The 13,258-nt window shown below is 38.0% G+C and overlaps 1 protein-coding gene across 7 annotated transcripts in view; it reads left to right on the top strand.

Moving 5' to 3' along the window:
• Positions 1 to 9,831: 9,831 nt before the first annotated feature.
• Positions 9,832 to 13,258, top strand: part of LOC141436292 (uncharacterized) — a gene marked incomplete at its 5' end in the record, with an annotated part of 183,851 nt that continues 180,424 nt past the window's right edge. For all 7 annotated transcript variants that reach the window (XM_074099201.1, XM_074099199.1, XM_074099202.1 and 4 more), the window contains 1 exon segment: positions 9,832 to 10,118.

Here is a 13,258-nt window from a genome sequence, read left to right as displayed (position 1 = left end):
ACTTGTTGGAAATGTAAAACCTCCATCAATTCAAGACTTTCAAGTCATAGTTTCTTCTAATGGTCTGTCGTCCTATCTGACACATTTCAAATGCGAGCCGATCGTACAAGTCCTAAATAAACCAGATTTATTATTTAAATAGTTTATTTTCATTTAATTTATCAGGTTATGGGCCCAGAATAGCCCAGGAACTATTAGTGAAGTGCTTTCTATAAAATATTAGTGAATTTCAGACTAAAAATTGTGAACTCAAATAGTGACAGTCGAGAACGTTCGAAACCGTGTTTTGTCGTTTTTTCATTTTTGAATTGGGTGATTTCATTTTCAATTTCAAACGCCTAAAATGGCATCGAACAATTCAATGGCATTACTTGAAAAGTTAACCGGCCGTGAAAATTATGCCACTTGGCGGTTTGCAGTAAAAACATATCTGCAACATGAAGATTTGTGGTGCTGTATTGAAAATTCCGACCCATCGGCAAAAATAGACCCAAAACTAGACATTAAAGCAAGAACAAAATAATTCTCTTGATTGATCCGATAAACTATGTTCACGTTCAGGAAGAAAGCACGGCTAAAGCTGTCTGGAATAAATTGGCAACGGCCTTTGACGACTCCGGGCTGACACGCCGAGTAGGTCTTCTGCGAGACTTGTGCAATACTTCGCTCAGTGGATGTCAAAATATTGAGGAATATGTGAGCAAGATCATGTCAACAGCTCATAAGCTTCGGAACATTGGCTTCAAAGTGGATGACGAGTGGCTCGGTACACTGCTGCTCTCCGGTCTGCCAGAATCTTATCAGCCAATGATTATAGCTATTGAAAGCTCCGGCACGAAGATATCCGCAGATTCTGTGAAAGCAAAATTGTTACAAGATGTCAGAAATACTGAAAATAACACTACAGCGTTTGCAGTGAACAAGAAGAATTTTAATAACAGTGACAAGAAGCAATTCAAGGGTCCAAGGTGTTATTCCTGTAACAAATATGGTCATAAGAGCCCTGACTGCAAAACTAAACCTAAAAATAAGGTACAGAAACCTACCTCTTCTTATGCTGCTGTGTTTGTGGCCTCTTCTCATTATGATGACGCCTGGTACATAGACTCTGGCGCCTCCGCACATATGACGAAGAACAAGAACTTATTTCTGCTGGAAACATCCTCTGTAATAAAGAATATTCGAGTTGCTGATAATAAAATGTTATCCGTGCAAAGCTCAGGACAAGTGAGCCTTAATGTTTGCGATGATAAAGGCCAAGAGAACAAGGTACTGTTTACAAATGTGTTATATGTTCCAGAACTAGCAACAAATTTGCTATCCGTGAGTCAGATTACTCAAAATGGTGGCCATGTGGAATTTGATAAGTCCGGCTGTGTCATTTTGAACAGCAAACGTCAAATTGTAGCTACTGCAAGTGTTTTTAACAACATGTACCGGCTGAATATGCCAGGAGGCAATGCATACATGTCTGGTGTTGAAAAGCAGGATATTTATTTATGGCACCAGAGAATGGGACATTTAAATTTTGACAGTTTAAAGAAAATGTCTGAAAATACCGAACATGTAATTTTCTCAGATAAAATAGAAAATCTGACATGTATCACTTGCAAAGAAGGCAAGCAGACACGATTACCATTTAAGAGTTCAGGTGTAAAGGTTAATAAACCTCTTGAATTGGTTCACTCCGATATATGTGGTCCAATGGAAACACAATCTCTTGGTGGTGCCAGATATTTCTTGACTTTTCTTGATGATTACTCCAAAAGAATCTCCGTATACTTTCTTCGCAACAAGTCTGAAGCTCTTGATAAATTTAAAGAATTCAAACAAGAAGTTGAGAACCAATTAGATGCTCGTATAAAGATTCTCCGAACAGATAATGGACTGGAGTATGATAACAAAAATTTCTCTGATTTTCTGAAAAGCGCTGGAATTATACATCAGACAACCACTCCGTACACAGCTGAACAGAACGGATCTGCTGAACGAATGAACCGCTCGTTGGTAGAAAGAGCAAAATGTATGCTACTCAATGCTAATCTGCCAAAATTGTATTGGGCTGATGCAATACATACTGCTGCTTATGTCATCAATCGTTCTCCAACGAAGTCCCTGTCGTTTAAAACTCCTGTAGAAATGTGGTCCGGTCTGAAACCAAATGTGAGTCACATGCGAATCTTTGGTTGTGAAGCCATGGTTCACCTGCCTAAAGAGAAGCGCAAGAAGTGGGATCCAAAAGCACACAAAATGATCTTTATTGGATACTGTGACCACACAAAAGGTTATAGATTTATATTACCCAACTCCAGAAAGGTAATAAAAAGCAGAGATGCTGTGTTTCTTGAATCTACTGTGAGAGAGACTTTGTTCCTGTAGAAATGTCCACGAAGAAACCTGAAAAAGAAGAAGAAAGTTTAATGAATGAAAGTTTCACTTCAGAAAGTTCATATGAAACTGTAAAAGGAAACAAATCATCGGACAGTGAATACATACCTGATACCAGTCTTGATTCTCCTGAAATAAGTAAAGTTACTTTGAGACCCAGAAATAAAATCAATAACAAGAATTTAAATTTAGTCCATTCTGAAGAAAATACTTACCTGTGTTCAGTGACGCCTGGTATTCCTGAAACATACAAAGAAGCGATTAGTTCAGAAAACAAAGATGAATGGATAAAATCAATTGATGAAGAACTTGAAGCTCATGAGAAAAACAGAACCTGGATATTGACTGAAAAACCTCCAAATGCCAAAATAATAGGATGCAAATGGGTGTTCCGCATAAAAGAAGAGTCAACAGGTCCACGTTTTAAATCGAGACTTTGTGCAAAGGGCTTTGCACAAACTGCAGGTATCGACTACACCGAAACGTTCGCTCCGACAGTAAGGTATGATTCAATCCGTTTATTATTGTCCATGGCTGTCCAGTATAATCTTAAACTGCTTCAACTTGATGTCAAAACTGCATTTTTATATGGTGAGCTTGAGGAGACCATATTCATGACTCCACCTGAAGGTCTGCCCTGTGAAGACAACATGGTATGTAAGCTCAACAAGTCACTATACGGTTTGAAGCAGGCTCCCCGATGCTGGAATAAGAAATTTGACTCTGTCCTTAAGAAATTTGGTTTTGTTAATAGCAAGGCTGATCATTGTGTTTATGTTGGTCAAGTCAATAATGAGAAATGCTATCTTTGTCTATATGTCGATGACGGATTGTTATTTTCTAAAAATGAATCGACACTGATAGAAATAACTAAGGAATTGAGTACAGTATTTGAAATAAAAATAATGAATAAAGTCAGTAACTATGTGGGTATGCAGATCGAAATACTAAGTAACGGTATTTTTATTCATCAAACTAAATATGTGGAAAATTTGTTAAACAAGTTTAACATGACTGATGCTAATCCCAACAGTGTTCCGGTTGACCCCCATGTTAAGTTACAAAAGGGAGAAGGTGAGCCAGAGAAGAATATCCCTTACAGAGAGGCGGTGGGATCCCTCATGCACCTGGCTACAGTGAGTCGACCTGAAATTATGTTTGCCGTGAGTCTGGTGAGTCGATTTCTTACTTGTTACAACAAATCACACTGGAACGCAATACTGAAAATCTTCAAATACCTGATAGAAACAAAAGAGTACGGGTTGTATTACTCACAATCGTCACAACCAGCAGAAGTAACTGGTTACAGTGATGCTGATTACGCCAACGATCTCGATACAAGACGTTCCGTCACAGGCTACGTTTTCATTAAAAATGGAGCGGCCGTAACGTGGTCCAGTCAAAGACAACAAACAGTTGCTCTGTCAACTACTGAAGCTGAATTCATGGCAGCTTGTGCCGCAACGAAGGAAGCTATGTGGATAAGACAATTGTTGTGTGATATTGGTGATTATAAACAAGACACGATGTGCTTACATTTAGATAATCAAAGTGCAATAAGCGTTATCAAAAATGTAAACTTTCATAAAAGATGCAAGCACATTGATATTAAGTACCACTTTGTTAAAGAGAAGTTCCATCAAAAAATAATTGATCTGAAGGCTGTAAGCAGCGAAAATCAATTTGCAGACATATTTACCAAAGCATTGTCGAAAGATAAATTTCAATTTTTGAGATCTAAACTTGGAATGTCTGACTTTATTTCTGTATCAAAGTAAATGCAAATTTAATATGTTTGTCAGACATGTAAGTTGTATGTCTTGTTTAATGGCTCATGTAGGAGTTATACTGTTAAGTTTTCTTTATTATGAATGTTAGAAAGCTTGAATTTAGGGGGAATGTTGGAAATGTAAAACCTCCATCAATTCAAGACTTTCAAGTCATAGTTTCTTCTAATGGTCTGTCGTCCTATCTGACACATTTCAAATGCGAGCCGATCGTACAAGTCCTAAATAAACCAGATTTATTATTTAAATAGTTTATTATCATTTAATTTATCACTTATATAAACATAATATTATAAACGCATTAATTCTGTCTGTCTATCTGGTTTTACCTTACGCTGAAATCGTTATACAGATTTAGATGAAATTTGGTACGGAGATAGTTTGAAAGCCTGCGGGAAATACATAGCACAGTTCTTGTCACGGAATAATGCATATCTAGTTCTCACGAGACAGTGACAAAAGAATTCTTCATAGACGGCGTCGCGGGTAAAAGCTTTGTTTCCATAGATACAGCGCCCCAAGATTGTAAAGTAAGTATTTAATTTTTTTTATTGAGGTTGAGCAATAATAGGTTGTAAAATGGTCAAGTTCGAGTCGGACCTGCATATAGGTACGAAGGGTTTTTTACCACCGTACTGGCCCGACGTACTACGAAGTGCAAAATTCGATGTCTTGCCGTCTCGCTGTACGGTACAATATTAGGTATTTAATACAAGTGTGAGAGAGACGGTACGATATGAAGTTCGATTTTCGAATTTTGTAGTAGCCCCCTAAAAAAACCGTTTCTTGTGTGGGTCACAGAGTTCAGGTTCAGACTTCAACCGCAGTCTGTGGCGTTGTAGCCCTGTAACTATTAATTACCTTAGACCTACTTTATGCTATGGACGTAGATGGCCAAGCGACGGATAAATGCTAGTTGAAATAGTGTTGCCCGCGACTGCCCCGTCCGCGTACACAATGCAATTTTCCGGGATAAAAACTAGGTATCCTATGTTCACCGGGCTCAAACTATCTGTATACCGAATTTCATCTAAATCGGTTCAGCGGTTGAGACGTGATGAGGTGCAAACAAACAAACAGACTTGCAAACTATCGCATTTGTAATATAAATTCAAGACCTACTTATTCGGTTTAAACAATTATGATTATATATGACAGAATGATACCACTTGATTGCATTCCGCTCAGCACTAGTTCAGCACACCTCTTCGACAATAGAAGCTACTACGAAATTCTAGAATCGAAGTTCGTATCGTACCGTCCCTCTCACTCTCGTATTAAATAATATAAGCGTCAGCGGGACGGCAAGATACGCAGTTCGAATTTTGCACTTCGTAGTAAAGGGCCAGGTCAAACCACGAGGGTACCCTTTGGGCAGGGGCAGCTTAGGGAACCCTAAGAATGATGCAAGTCGCTGGTGGCGTAAAGGCAGCGTTAAATTAAATTCAGTGCCCTTAGTGTAATTTTTCGGTTACAGAATACGTCTCGATCGCGTTCGCGTTAAAATCTCAATTTATATGGAAACACGAAGAGCGCCTCTAGCGGAACGTTTGCGATGTTCGCGTTTTCATACAAATTGAGATTTTAACGCGTACGCGATCGGGACGTATTTTGTAACCGAAAATTACACTAAGGGCACAGGTTGCATTATTTTCATTTCCATTAAAGAGGTTGTTTACTTTCCCGCGTCTGTTTCCCGTCATCTCATTGCACGTGGAATTGATTTGTAGTTTCTAAATTATACCTACGTGTTACGAACTTTCACGGAAGCTAGGTATTTTAATTTGCCGCTGCACCATGTTTTAAAAGTGGGTGTTAAGTTTGTTTTTGCTATAACGCAGCGGTATGAGATTACATGAAGAACTTTAGTTTGTTTTGATTTTCTTTTGGATACTCATGAAGTGAATCGTAGGGATGGGCTGGTGGAATACGTGGTGATGTGACTTTTTTAAATTATGTGTGTGTTGATTAAAATTTCGTGTTTATCAGTAACTAGAGTTTACCCGCGGCTTCGCACGCCTAAACTATTTGATCTGGTAGCTACAATTGAAATTCCGGGATTTTACTACATTCCTGTGGGAAATCCCAAAATTTATATCGTAATCTTCATTGAGGTGTTGTGTTAAGAACAACTAACCCGTGGGAATATTGGAATAAAAGTAGCCTATGTGTTATTTCAGACATCCAGCTATCTACATACCAAATTTTATGACTCGTAAACTGCACGGCAATGAATGGTAAAGAGCTTTACAGACTGTGCAGGATAATGAATAGATTTAACCTGACTGGCAACACTGGCATAGATAATAGATCGCTCGTTTTTGGCTCTAAATTCGAACTTGTGATTTTATTTTGCTTAATATACAAAATGTACTCACCCAATATCATATTTGCTCAAGTTTTTCGCGATTCCCAAGGTCAAAGAATCGAATTGCTTTAAAATTCCAGAGAAATAATGCGTTGTTTGGGAGAAACGTGTCAAAATGGTGTTGTAGAGCACCACCCTGCTGTCTCATTTTTTTGTCCCATTCTGGCGGTTCACTTTTATATTATAGATAACATAATGAATACCAGTTATTTGAACGTTTTTGGTGTTTTGTCTCAGTGAGTCGTATTAAGTGTCACTCGCGTTTCTACATCATGCGCAATACGACATCATGATGCGCATCATGTACGAGTAAGTACCTATTTTGCTTATTATTGTAGGGGTGGGCCACAACGAAGAGATATCTTTCCAGGCAGATGATGCCCGGGGACTGAAGTCAGAAAGGACGTTTAGGAACTTCTTTCTTAATGTACAGTCGAGGGCATAAATATCTATATAGTTATAGGGTAAAATACCCATACGTCGACCTTCTGTTAAGTGAGTAAGTATATATATTTTTGATGTCTTTTGGTATTCGTACCTACTAAATATATTTATGACTCGGTACCTTTTAGTTTAATTCATAAAGTTCCCTTTCATAATGTTACACAATAAACTTTTAAAGTACTCGGTATTTTATTATATTTGCGTAACTTTAGATCAGTCTTGGCAAGCAAATTAATAAAGAACCGGCCAAGTGCGAGTCAGATTCGCGGACCGAGGGTTCCGTACAAATCTGTTGCTCACCTTGTAATTTTCTCTCTGTGTATCTGTTTTCTGTATCGCTTACTATGTCTGGTGTACAATAAAGAGTCTTTGTATTGTATTGTATTGTAGAGCCCTCATCATCAACATCATCCCAGTCTATATACATCCCACTGCTGGGCACAGGCCTCCTCTCAGAATGTGTTTTTCCAGTGTCCAAAAAATCATGATGGCACCTTTTTGAGAGCTAAGCTGTGCTGTGCTACACGTGGAAGTGGTGTATACAATCGCGCTCTACCTTGAACAAGGAAGGATTAGAGCCGGCGCTGCTTAGAAAAAGGTTAAAAGGTAAAGGTTATTAACAGACAGACGGACGGAATAAAGTGATCCTATCCTCCTGGGTCCTCGTGTACTTTATAAAGGACTAATTAACACTAAGAATAACGGCCGAATGTACTTTATAAAGTACAAATTGTTCATTGAATAAAGAATTCTAAGAATTTTGAAATAATATCCAAAATAACAAAGCGGTCAACCATGTCTAGGTCAAGCACTAAGTTTGTTAAGAAACGTCAGGACCCAGGAGGCTATACGGGTTTCTTTTTTGCCGACTGAGGTACAGAACCCTAAGAATAAGACAAATTAACCATTTAAGGACAACAAACGTTAAAGCATGATCTTGTAACTGGATATAAATGTGTGTTACAAGGTTTATTCAGCGAAAGTAAATGTTTTTGTAACTGTATCACGACACAGCTTCACTGATAAACAGAGCAGTTTTAATGATTTGGACATTGGCGGTTCACAAAATAACCGGTAGTAAAAAAGAGCACAGTTATCTAACCGGAAAAAGAATTTAAATTACACTTGGACTATTATTTATCGGGACTTAATTACTTACGGACTATTTTGGAAATTCGCCAGAGAACTATAAAGTCATCGACATAGCTCGAAGCATATGCAAATCGAAGTGGCAATAGGCGGGCCACATCGCTCGAAAAACAGATAACCGTTGGGGGAGAAAAGTCCTCGAGTGGCGACGCACCGGAAGACAAAGCGTTTGACAGGCGTCTCAGTAGATGGACTGACAACATCGTGAGAGGTGCGGGCAACTGGTAGATGTAAGTGGCGAGTTGTCGTACATTGTCGCGTTCTATGGGGGAGGCCTTTGTTCAGCAGTGGACGTCTTCCGGCTACGGTACCGTCGCTTCGACCATATAGTAGCGGCTGTGGTCACGAGTCGACTGAAGTGTGGGATATCACATACGTTTAGGCGCGCGAGTTTTGTGATATATGTGGTTTCGCATTCATGCCTACTAATATTATAAATGCGAAAGTAACTGTCTGTCTGTCTGTCGGTCTGTTACTTACCTCTTCACTCTGAAACCGTAGGATCGATTTGGGTGAAATTTGGAATGGAGATCGTTTGAAAACCTAATATAAACAAAGGCTAGTTTTTAATCTAAAATTGCATAGCTCCCGCGGGATGGAGATAAACGAATTACCTATCCTATTGGTACACGGAGTCGCAGGCAATATCTGGTAAAAACATACATGAAAACATATACGTGTCGCACAAACGTAGCTGTCTTGCACGCGTCGTTGCGGTTGATAAAAAAAAACAATGTACCGAATTTCTCCTACTCAAGAGTGTTAAGTGTGTTTGTGAAAAGTAATGTGTAATTTTATTGAATTGCATAAAATTAACCGTTCTTTCTCGATTGGTTAACGGTAAGCACATCACTAGCGACCATAAGCAGAGCTTAGTTGCGCACGCGGCGTGTAAACAATTCTTTTAGGCGCACGTTATCGTTATTTTTAGGTCGATAGCTTTTGAATTCGCTCATTGGCTTTAGTGCGTGTTGTACTAAATGTGGACGAGTTATGCAAGTGGGACCAATTGCAAAAAATCAGTTGATTTTTTGTACGAGTATTTTTTTAATTAATAATAAACTGAGAACACAGGGGACATAACCCCCCCCCCCAAATCGTACACGTTAAATTGAAAAATCTCTAAATTTACAAAAAAAAACAATATTTTTTTGCCCCTAGCCGAAATTATTATTAGTGACCCCCTTCAAAATTTCAGGCTGGAAATAGGCTGGCCTGTTTACGTTCCACTGCTGCGTTGAGAAGGCTTGTCGATTACTAGACCTAAAATCTGATGCTGCATTCTCTATCATCGTGAGCGCAGTCCTCACCTCTTTCCACCCTAATCCTATATCGTTTGACAAAGAGAGCGAAGAATTCCTTTATCGCTATCCTTTAGGAACTATGCAATTTCCGGGATAAAAACTATCCTATGTATGTCCTATCCCGGGGCTCATATTATCTCTATACTTCATCTAAATCGGTTCAATGTTTTAAGCGTGAAAAGGTAACACACAGACGGATAGACGGACAGACACAGTTTTTTTTGCATTTATATATAAATTTGGATTTGGATATGACATTACCGTTGTGTATTTTGTTAATTATTCTTTTAAAACTTTATGTATTTAATTTACACATTTTCCATTTGGTTCTTCAATATTTTTATCCACCAAGTTCATAGTTATTGCATGATGCGCGCCACTTTCCCGCTAGGCGGCGGCGGCGTTTTCGGGCCGCCCACTGAAACTCAGTCTCAGCGTCCTCTCCGTGCGGTCCGCCCGTCGTTCCCAACTAACCCCTCAAACTAACAAAACTAAACTTAACACGAATACGAAAACAAAACTAATAATTTAGTGCGCGTGGTGCAAAGTGTAGTTACGCCATTTTGTTTTTTCCGAACGGGAAACGACGCGCGTCAGTGGTGCATTCGAAATTTGAAATTTAAAGTGCGTTTCCGAAGAGCGTTTTTTAAGGACTAAAGGAAGGATTTCTTTTTTAAGGTTGGTATTATTTAGCTTATATTTATGTCATTTAAAATATAATATTACTGTAATCTTACGCTGCATCTTAGAGATATATTAAATTAAATGATAAATGTCGATATCAATAGTTTTATATTATATCGGGATAAAAAGTTGTCTGTGTTTCATTTCGGTTTTTGAGTTTTCTACGTACCAAGTATCATCTCATACTTTAGAAAGAAAGAAAGAAAGAAAAAAACATTTATTCATGACAGTTACATAAACGACAGGCATACGAAATAACAATGTAATCAAGCAACTATCACGACACGGACCCACCTCAGCATAATGCCGGCTCGAGAGCCAGTGTTGTATTGGTCTTCCGGGTCTGGTCTTTTACAATTTACGATTATAGACTCTATTTACAATTAGATACTGAATTTTACGACTCTACCTTCATAAACATAACAATTTTTAAAATTTTGTAGCATTTTTTTCCCGACATTTATTAACACACGACATTAATTATTATGTTTTGTTTACGTCAGAAAGCTGAGTTATAACATTTGAAAATGACAGACGTTGCGATGAGGAAACTTGTTTTATGACACGACATCTGTTACTTTACGTCATACTAGATTTTACAGTCTGTTCTACTATTAAATGTTTTATTAATTTAGTAGTTATGGCTGGCTGGTTGTGAAAATGAAATGTTAATATGTATAATTGAAAAAGAACGCTGGTACAAACTACCTAGATAAAAATGCACATGCTCCTTAATCCATACTAATATTATAAATGCGAAAGTGTGTGTGTTTTTATGTTTGTGTATATGTTTGTCCGTCTTTCACGTCAAAACGGAGCGACGGATTGACGTGATTTTTGGCATAGAAATAGTTTATGGGCCAGAGAGTGACATAGGCTACTTTTTATCCCAGAAAAATGCACAGTTCCCGAGGGAACAGCGCGCGATAATCGAATTCCACGCGGGCGAAGCTGCGGGCAAAAGCTAGTGTTTATTATAATAATATCCTTAATCTACAATATAAAACGCCAAGGCGGCGTTTCCACAAGGATTGTGCGAAAATGTGTTGCATTGCAAGGAGTGTTTTTCATGAATCAATAGAATTGATTCATTTACCTATTTTCGCACAGCACATCTCTAATGGAAACAGCTGAGTGGAGCGAGGCGAGGTAAATGAAGCATTTCTATTGGATCATGAAAAACATATTCCTCGCGACACATCCTGGTTCATCTCTCGTGGAATCGGAGCCTGAAGCTCTTATAGTACTGTAGGTAGGTACTGTGGGGACTGTAACTTGGTAAGAACTTAGGTACTGGGGATCAACGCGCGTGACTTTAAACTGTTAAGAAATAAACAAGTCTATTATTCCGCTGATTCAGATTTATTGTAGAACTTATAAATACATTTACATAGAATAGCACCAGCCGCTTAGGCTATCGGGAGCAATCTGCGCTCCCGGCATGTATACCGCTGTCAATCTGTTTTAAAGTAAAATTCTAGAAACACAATATAAAAAAACCTATCCTTTATACAAAAAAAGGTTAATCTAACCTGCCAGGTGGTCAGTTTTACCACCTGCCAGCGGTATACAGCCTAGAGTTCCTACAGTACTTACTGGCAAGGAAGTTTGTTGTAACAAAAATGGACGAAATTTCGTTGTTGTTGTGTTACTCTTATTGATCGTTGTTAGCTAAATTACATGTTATTAAAGACTAAAAGCGGCTTGTTTTATCTTCAGATAAACCGTTTCACAGGTTTTAGAGACGTTTTTGTTATTGAGACAGCTAGCGATGAAAACTTCGAATAGTTATTTACATTTCCTCGCGCTGTGCTCGATTTTGCATAAACAAAAAATATGTCATAATTCTTTTCAAACAAAATACTTACCTTATTTTATTAATAGTACATATTAGTGAGATTGCGTGACTTTCCTAATAGAAAACCAATAGGGCAACGGCCCCTCCTTTAATATTAATTTGTGGGGCGACCTCCCTGCTAAGCTTATGTTTGAACTTTTTCTATGTCAGAGCAAAAACGTTGCAGAAAAATCTTTTACTTCAGACACAAAAGGATGTTTTCGATTTGGTTGTGTTTTTTTGCGTTTGTTAAATTACATTACGTAGGCCTAATGGTTTAATATACTTAAGTAGTAACGAAAATAATAAGTCCAATTCAAATCTGGAAAGTTGAATTTCACTCTTTTAATCGTCGAATTGACTTAATTGCTACGGATATGTAGACAGGATAACAATGCAAGTAGGTACGGCACCTAAACGAAATATACATTGAAAAGGCTTGTACAGTCGAATGTAAGAACATATATACAGCCATAGCGTCAAGATATGTACATATAGGTACATCGACCTTATGTTTAGTTAGTAGCATAAAGGTGTATAGATATTTTTGACGTCTAGGTGACGTATATATATTTATGCCCTTGACCGTATTAACTATTTTTTGCCTACTTATATTATGACAATGACAACCCTGACGCATTTTCTTAATATGTCCAGACATAGTCTAGACGACGGCATTTGGGCCGAGATAAAGCAGATCGCCTACTGTAACTGTATATTATTCTGATGTTTTAAAATACGTACATAAATGAACATTTGTTTCCTCTGTTGCTGTTTAATTTCAAAGCAGAGTGAAAAACATGTTTTAAAAATATTTTTTCACTCGATTTAACTAGCTACTCTCGCTTGCGGCTCGAGTGGATATAAACGTCTCGGGTAAAATAGCGCCTTTAGCATTTTATGCACTTGTCGTACAATCTACAAATGTTCCGCTATGAAATGGGACTTGACTGTTTTATAATGAGTATGTAAATTTGTAGTTCTTGAGTTAATACTCTACATTAAATACTATAAAACAGATTGAAAGCTTTATTACGGGAAATAATCGTCGCTGAGAAATCAGGCTACAAGCTTAATTATAGTCGTTGGGAAAGTTTAACATAGAAACGGGTACCGCAAAGTTATACGCCGAAATATCGCGTAGGTACTTATGGGTAATTGACCATAAACTATTACATAGACTATCTACTAACTTTACGGAATGACTTAATGACAGATAACGCCCAAACTACTGGAGCTACACTTGAGGCAAGTAACGTGATTTTTTTTTTCGTTTTTCTTTGCGCAGACACGCCGG

The sequence above is a fragment of the Choristoneura fumiferana genome, chromosome 16, assembly GCF_025370935.1.
Source record: "Choristoneura fumiferana chromosome 16, NRCan_CFum_1, whole genome shotgun sequence".
NCBI lineage: Eukaryota > Metazoa > Arthropoda > Insecta > Lepidoptera > Tortricidae > Choristoneura > Choristoneura fumiferana.
The sequence above is the reverse complement of the archived record's forward strand: the minus strand, read 5'-3'. Positions and strand labels throughout refer to the sequence as shown.